The 7,406-nt window shown below is 37.7% G+C and overlaps 1 long non-coding RNA gene across 1 annotated transcript; it reads right to left on the bottom strand.

Annotated features, from left to right (window-relative positions):
- Nucleotides 1-485: 485 nt before the first annotated feature.
- LOC133868791 (uncharacterized) lies at nt 486-4,531 on the bottom strand. The gene is made up of 3 exons (XR_009900402.1): nt 3,949-4,531; nt 2,248-2,346; nt 486-983 (listed from the first exon to the last, which is right to left on the bottom strand). It is a non-coding gene; the product is annotated as an uncharacterized LOC133868791 (long non-coding RNA).
- Between the last annotated feature and the right edge of the window lie 2,875 nt (nt 4,532-7,406).

The raw sequence follows: 7,406 nt of genomic DNA, 5'->3' as shown, positions 1-7,406 counted from the left end.
TGGTTTCTGAGCCGTCTACTAGGAGCTTGATGCTTGTCTTTGGGACAGCAAGCCTTTATCTTTGTGTTTGTTTTTAATGTGTGTACTATTGTCAATTTTTAATTAAGTGTATATAGTGCCGTGTGTGGCACATAAAAGAAAATAATAATTTATTTTCAATCAGCTCTCTAGTGTTATGTGGTTTATACCTAGTATTTAAAAGAAAATAATATTTTATTGCGAGATTATATTTATGATGTAGTAGCATCATTTGAAAATCAGAGGTTTCCGCTTACGCTTTTACTAATTCAAAATCTGGGGTGTTACGTAGAGAAAGAATGAATAAGCTGTGAAAGAGGCAGAAAGACTACGAGAGGAAAGTATGGTGCACGAGTGACGAAACATTAGGGTTGCGTCGTTTTTTACAAAAGACGTGAATACTTCACGTCGTTTCTGACTGTGTACGTGAATGACGCAATAAAATAGCTTTATTTGTCCACATTGTTTCCAACTCTCAAACGACTTAAAGCTAGCCTTCATTTAATGTTCTTTGTGGGTAAATGTGACGACCCGTTTTTTTTTTTTTTTTACAAACATAAACGAGTCATCGCAGTGGCACGACTAAGTGTCGCTCAGCCAACATAGACATGTCCCATAACATGTACCTGATATACAGAGTTACATCTACAGCGGAATAAATCATGATACCAATACACATAGCGGAAAAGCATAACTATAAATGAACCTGTTATCTATACATAAGTGAGCCATAACACAAATCTATCTGTTTAAAGTTTAACTACATATTACTAATACAAAAGAATGGCTTATACAAAATAATGTGACACACACGTCACAAGCCATATACAAAAGTACCCAAAATGAGGACACCTCAGTCCCATCCCACTACGACTGTCGCTATGGGCTTCAATCGTAGTATCCCAAGTAGTGAGCTACCGGATCATCATCCGCCTCAAGAGTACCTGCAATCACAGGAATATCATCTACACGGTTGTGGTGGTATCCACATCCGCATAGGTGAAAGAATGAGTTCACCGCCTTAGCATGAAACACACTAAGACCTCAGTGGTATAAGACTAACTGAGTTTTCACAAAGAACCAACCTTTATATTATTTTAGTCGTGCGAACACTATATTAGCCACAATTTACCAACAGCTAATGCAGCAAACACCGACTATTCAGAAATCATTTAAAACATACTATATAGTTGTGAAAACATGTAGAAGTTCCAGACATCCCTCCTTGGAAGTTTCTACATATAGACCCATCTATAATAATACTTTTCACCGGTCGCTTGGACATATGTGCACACGATCACTCCATCACAGATATCACGTATACACATAGGTCTTAAGCAAAGAACATGGCATCTTACTTTTTCGTACTAGGATAACATCCTTCAACAAAACACTCGCAACACCATCTCTAATCGTATTCCAGCTTCGTGCTTTGAACGTCAGTAGATCATGAGAGCACTAGAGTTAAACTCAATCATGCTAACACGTCTTTCCTGAAGAACAAGAACAGTCAACCTTCTTACTCATAGACATGCCATTACTCGCGCCTGGGCAATCATGTATCCATGTACTTTCAAGTTCAATGTATGCTATTATCCGATAGAAATATACATAAGCGCTTTTCATTTAAGACACTTATGCATACCAACACGTCTAGTAAAATCTACTCATAACATAAAAACATATCTCACAAAACAATGCTATATATGCTATGCATGCCTCAATGTGTTGCTGATACTGCCTCAATGTGCTGATACTGTTACTTTGCTGATACTGTTACTCTGATATGTATGCTCTATACTACATGCTCAATGTTCCGTGCTTGACCAGTATATATTTCCTACTGTGTCACGCTGAAATTATGCAGTTGTTAAATTACGTCCTCTCAAAACTAAACAAATCCAGCATTTAATCCAACACTTTGAAATCATTCAAAACTTAGTTTCTTTATCAAATCTGCGCAGTTTCAACATGACATGTTCTCAAACAATTTGCATAATTTAAATCTCAACCGCAGAACTTAACACTTTAAATCTAGTCAATACTTTTCACTCTTGCACTATCTCTTAAACATCATTGATATAGTTTAAACATAATCGAAACTAATAAATCATCTCCAAGCATATACATTTCATCATATGGTTGGTTCCGTTTCATAAACAAGATATATATTTTTATCAATTCAATACATATAAAAATATATATTTTCTCAGTGAGTGGAATACCCACCTTGGCTGCATTGGACTCCAACTCGAACACTCCCTTGAACTCTAGTCACTTGGACTCTACATTGGAGAACCAATTAAAGTCTCCAATTCGAACACGATCCTGCAAACATTGGTATCGTTAGACTACACTATTGAATCACATACTCTATGACATCCTAACTACCCGCATGCTCATACGTCACGTCACTCGCTTCTAAGCTATCTAGATATCTTAAACTATTATTAGATTAGTCATTGGTTATAGGTTGGTGTCTTATCTTGTTTATTAACTAGAAAACGCATCTACTATTTCATTAGTTTATTTATTACTATTGTGTCACATTATTATTCCTAATCCATTTTATAGCTTGTTGCTATTTACTAAGTTCACAACATATATATTTAACTCATATATATATATATATATACTTAACAAGCTCAAGCTTAGTTCGGAGGCATATTTAAGTACTTTATTCTAATATTAGGTTATAGGATCTTAATGAATCATTGGTTGATAACTAAACTGGACCAAGTATAATTCCATTTATTTACTATATTCTTACATTTACTTTATTTACCCATTCCCTTAATTTATTTATAGTTAGGTAAATATTTCTATAACTAACTCATAAAACCTAACATTTGACACTTTACTTCTACTCATTCTTTCTTTAACTATTACATATTCATTTTATTCGATTAGACACAACGATAATCGATTCTTTATTTTAACCGTATTTGCTTTTCACACAAAGGATCTAAATAAATTAACTTCCATATCAAAACTAGCTAATTGACTCCCTTTAAATGATTATGAACCTATAGCAAAATAATCGAAAGATTCAATTCCAAAACTACATCCTTCTCACCTAAAGCATCTCTAATTAGCCACATACATTCAACCATCAACAATCTAACACAACATAACCACAAAACTCACCCAATAGGCACCACACCAAATCAGCCTATTAAAACCCGTAAAATATAATCCAAAGTCAATGAATCCAATCTCATTCATAGACAGAATAACCAACAAACCAAACTCATAAACACAACTAACTAAACCTCCTAGCACCCAAAATCACATAACCTTGATTCACAATTCAATACCAATTCATATATAATTTCCAACTAAGTGAAAGCCTCAAAACATGATCAAAACACTCATTTGGGTATAAAGAGTAACACCCATAATATTTAACCTCTAAACAACCCTAAGATGCAACTCTAAATCTTGTCAAAACTTATTCCAAACCAACCCATCAAATTTACACTAATCAGCCCATCATCTCCCAAAAATCACCAACACTCAAGAATCCAACCCATCCAAACATCATAACAAAAGCCCCAAAATTCACAAACAAAACCCTAGATTCAGATTTAACAAAAGCCATAGCAATCCACCAAATTTCTTCCCAAAACTTAACCCAATTCTGAAAATCATCAACCATTACCGGGGAAATAAATCCAAGCTACAACACCCACAGAAATCACAGCCACCGAACACACCACAAACACTCACTGGCCGGAACAACACACAATCCAACCTCATAGACAATCGGCTAACAAGGAGAAAACCAAAACAGGGAGATCAATAATCAAAAATACCCTATCATTAATCAATGCAAAATCCTCTAACCAACCAATAGAGAATCCCCCAAAAATTATCAAACCCTAATTCAACAATCAACAAATTAATCCATATAAATTATAGAATTTATACCTTGGGGATTTTCCTCAATAAATCCGCCGGAAAACGCCACTGGCAGTCGCCGGAAATGTTGCCGGAAAACACACATGGAGAACCGGGTCTCCACATGGGTTCAGCGGGTCATGGGTCACGTGTTTCGGGTTGCACGAGTTTCACACACACACGGGTCATGACTCGCCGGAAACTGCTAAAGGGACAGCCGGATTTCAGCCCCGGCCGCCGATCATGGAGGATCTGGTCCAACGGGTTCTCGGGTCTCACGGGTTAGATGGGTTTCAACGCACGAGTTCGCCAGAAATTGGGTCTGGGTTCCGCCGGAAATCACTCTGCCACGCCGAAAATCGCGTCCTCCAGCTCCGCCGGCGTCCCCTGAGACTCACCATGGTTGGTCGGAAAACCTAACCTCACGGAGGTCAGGTCTTCCTCACGGCATCTCTCTCTCGGTCTCATCTCTCTGTCTCTCCACTCTCTCTCAGTCCCACGATCTCACTCTCACTGTCTCTCAACTCTCTCATTTGGTAAAGAGAAGAAGAAAAGAAGAACAGAGAAGAAGTAGAAAGAAGAAGAAAGAAGAACAACAAGAAAAGAACAAGCAGTCGTGGACTGCTGTCCACCGAGGAGAAAAAGAAGAAAAGAAAAGGAAAAGAAAATGGATAAGGGAGAAAAAGAGGAAAATTACTAAAATGCCCCTCAACTTTAATTCTTTTATTTGTTAATTGCTATTTAACCCCCACATTTAATTTTATCAACACATTGGTTAATGTGCTTAATTATTTACTCAAATGAGACCTACTATAATTTATTCATCTTAACACCTTGGTATTTTATTTCCATCATAAAAATATCGAGCACATCAATTTAATAAATATAATCTTATTAGTCGTTAAACTCCCTATTTAATTTCTCGGTCTTCACAGTAAATGATGTTATATTTTTAAATTTGCGTGCTTTATAAGTAAAGGACACAAAAATGAAGTTGTTTCTTTTTAAACGATGTTAACCGTAAAAATCATGTCGCTTGTTTAAAACGACATAAGCAAAAAAAAAAAAAAAAAAAATGACATTAAATGCTGGGTTTTTTTGTTTTGTAATTGTGGTATTTTCCATTATAAATGATAAAACGTTTATTTATGTTATGAGCCTACTATTTCTATCGAATGGTTATAACTGCAAATGATAGATTACGCATTTTGAGAATTGAACATATACTGTTGATCGTTATGTAAAGATGGCAGACACGGGTACGGTACGTATATAAGCTAGCTTGACCCTATGGTTAATAGTTCACAATTTATAGTTGCGTTGGTACCAATGGTGTGTAGTGTAAGATGTAAAAGGGAAAGATGTTTTAACCATGAACAAGAGAAAATGAAAAGCTGTTTTGGTATCTTAACCAAAACAGTTTGTGTTTCATTGATATTTATAGACGATTACAAGAGAGTGAATATACATTTCAAGTGGTCAAAGACCAGCGTACAAAACAGAAAACTAAGATGTATTTACAGGCTTTGGAATGTCAACTAAGTAAACTTAATCTAGTAATCCAAGTAAGCTGCTGTGACAGAGGAGCAGAGATATGGTTAGAGAGATCAAGAAAATGGTTTAGATGTGTGGACTTGCTGATGACGTGCTGTGCAAGTGATGTGGGCAGATTGCATGAGTTTCTGTGTGCTGTGTTCTGCATTGGTGGAGTCCTGCAATGGAGATTTGTTGGACTGATAGCTTGCATCAGTGGAAAGCTTGTTCAAGTAAGGATGAGTTGATTTATCCTTAACACCCCCCGGCAAACTGATGGGTGAGCAAACCCTCAGTTTGTCTCTTAAGAAGCAGAATCGGTGGGCAGGGAGACCTTTAGTAAAGATGTCAGCTAATTGTGCTGAAGTAGGCAGGTATTTGAGGGTGATATCCTTGTTGGTGACTTTTTCTCGGATAAAATGGAAGTCCACTTCAATGTGTTTAGTTCTAGCGTGGAAGACCAGATTGAATGCTAAGGCAAGCGCTCCTGAATTGTCACACCACAGAGTCGGGGAAGAAAGAAGAGGGAGATGTAATTCTTTAAATAACATACGAAGCCAATACATTTCAGCTGTGGTGAGACACATAGAGCGGTATTCGGCTTCGGTGCTTGAGCGAGACACTACACTTTGCTTCTTGGCAGACCAAGAAATGAGATTTGAACCAAGAAAAATACCATATCCGGAGGTAGAACGCCTGTCATCGGGGTTTCCTGCCCAATCTGCATCACAAAAGGCATTAAGAAGAAGAGAGCTTTTGCAATAGTATAGACCATAGTCGATTGAACCTTTGAGATATCGAAGAACTCTCTTGGCTGTAGTCATGTGAACTGAGGTGGGGTTGTGCATGTGTTGGCATAATTGATTGACTGAGTAAGCAATGTCAGGCCTGGTGAGGGTTACATATTGCAAAGCTCCAACAATATGTCTGAATGTGGTGGGATCAGTGAGGAGTTCACCTTCAAACTTGGACATTTTAGTTCCTGCTACACAGGGAGCTCGATAGGGCTTAGATTCAGCCATATTGACTCGATTGAGTAAATCTGTGATGTATTTTGTCTGTCTAAGATGGATGCCATTAGAGTCTCGAAGGACTTGAATACCAAGAAAGTAACTTAAGGCACCAAGATCTTTCATGGCAAAATCAAGCTGCAACATAGCAATCAATGCTGTAATTGTGGCATTATGATTCCCAGTAATGATTATATCATCAACATACACTAAAATGAATATGTGGATGCTGCCATGGTGGTATATAAAGAGAGAGTAATCCACTTGAGAGGCAAGAAAACCAATGTTTAAGAGAGCATGAGCTAAGCGGGTAAACCAAGCTCTTGGAGCTTGTTTGAGTCCATAGATGGACTTATGAAGGCGACACACGAAGTCGGGACAAGAGGGATCAATGAAGCCAGGTGGTTGCTCCATGTAGACTTCTTCATCAAGGATGCCATGAAGGAAGGCATTTGACACATCAAGTTGACGAAGTTCCTAATTGAATTGGATTGCCAATGTGAGAAGTAGTCGGATGGTGGCTGGCTTGACAACTGGACTAAAGGTCTCATGGTAGTCAATACCACATTTTTGATCAAAACCCTTAGCAACAAGTCAGGCTTTGAATTTATCAACACTTCCATCAGGTTTTTGTTTGATTTTGAATACCCATTTGTTCTGGACCACATTGTGATTGAGAGGTCGAGGACATAAAGTCCAAGTGTGATTGGATATCAAAGCATTGTACTCACTAGTCATGGCTTCAATCCATTCAGGGTGTTCTGCAGCTTGTTTGTAGGTGGAAGGTATAGGAGGTAACTGAATTGTTTGGAGACAGAGAAGAGGATGGCGAGTATGGAACATTTTAAAATTAGGAAATTGTTTTGGTTTAAGGTGGCCTGTTTGAGATCGGGTGAGCATACGGGTGGAAGTGGGAAGTGTAGAGGTTTGTGATCTTGTGAGGAT

Source organism: Alnus glutinosa, chromosome 5 (genome assembly GCF_958979055.1).
Source record: "Alnus glutinosa chromosome 5, dhAlnGlut1.1, whole genome shotgun sequence".
Lineage (NCBI taxonomy): Eukaryota > Viridiplantae > Streptophyta > Magnoliopsida > Fagales > Betulaceae > Alnus > Alnus glutinosa.
This window is presented reverse-complemented; position numbering and strand designations above follow the sequence as displayed.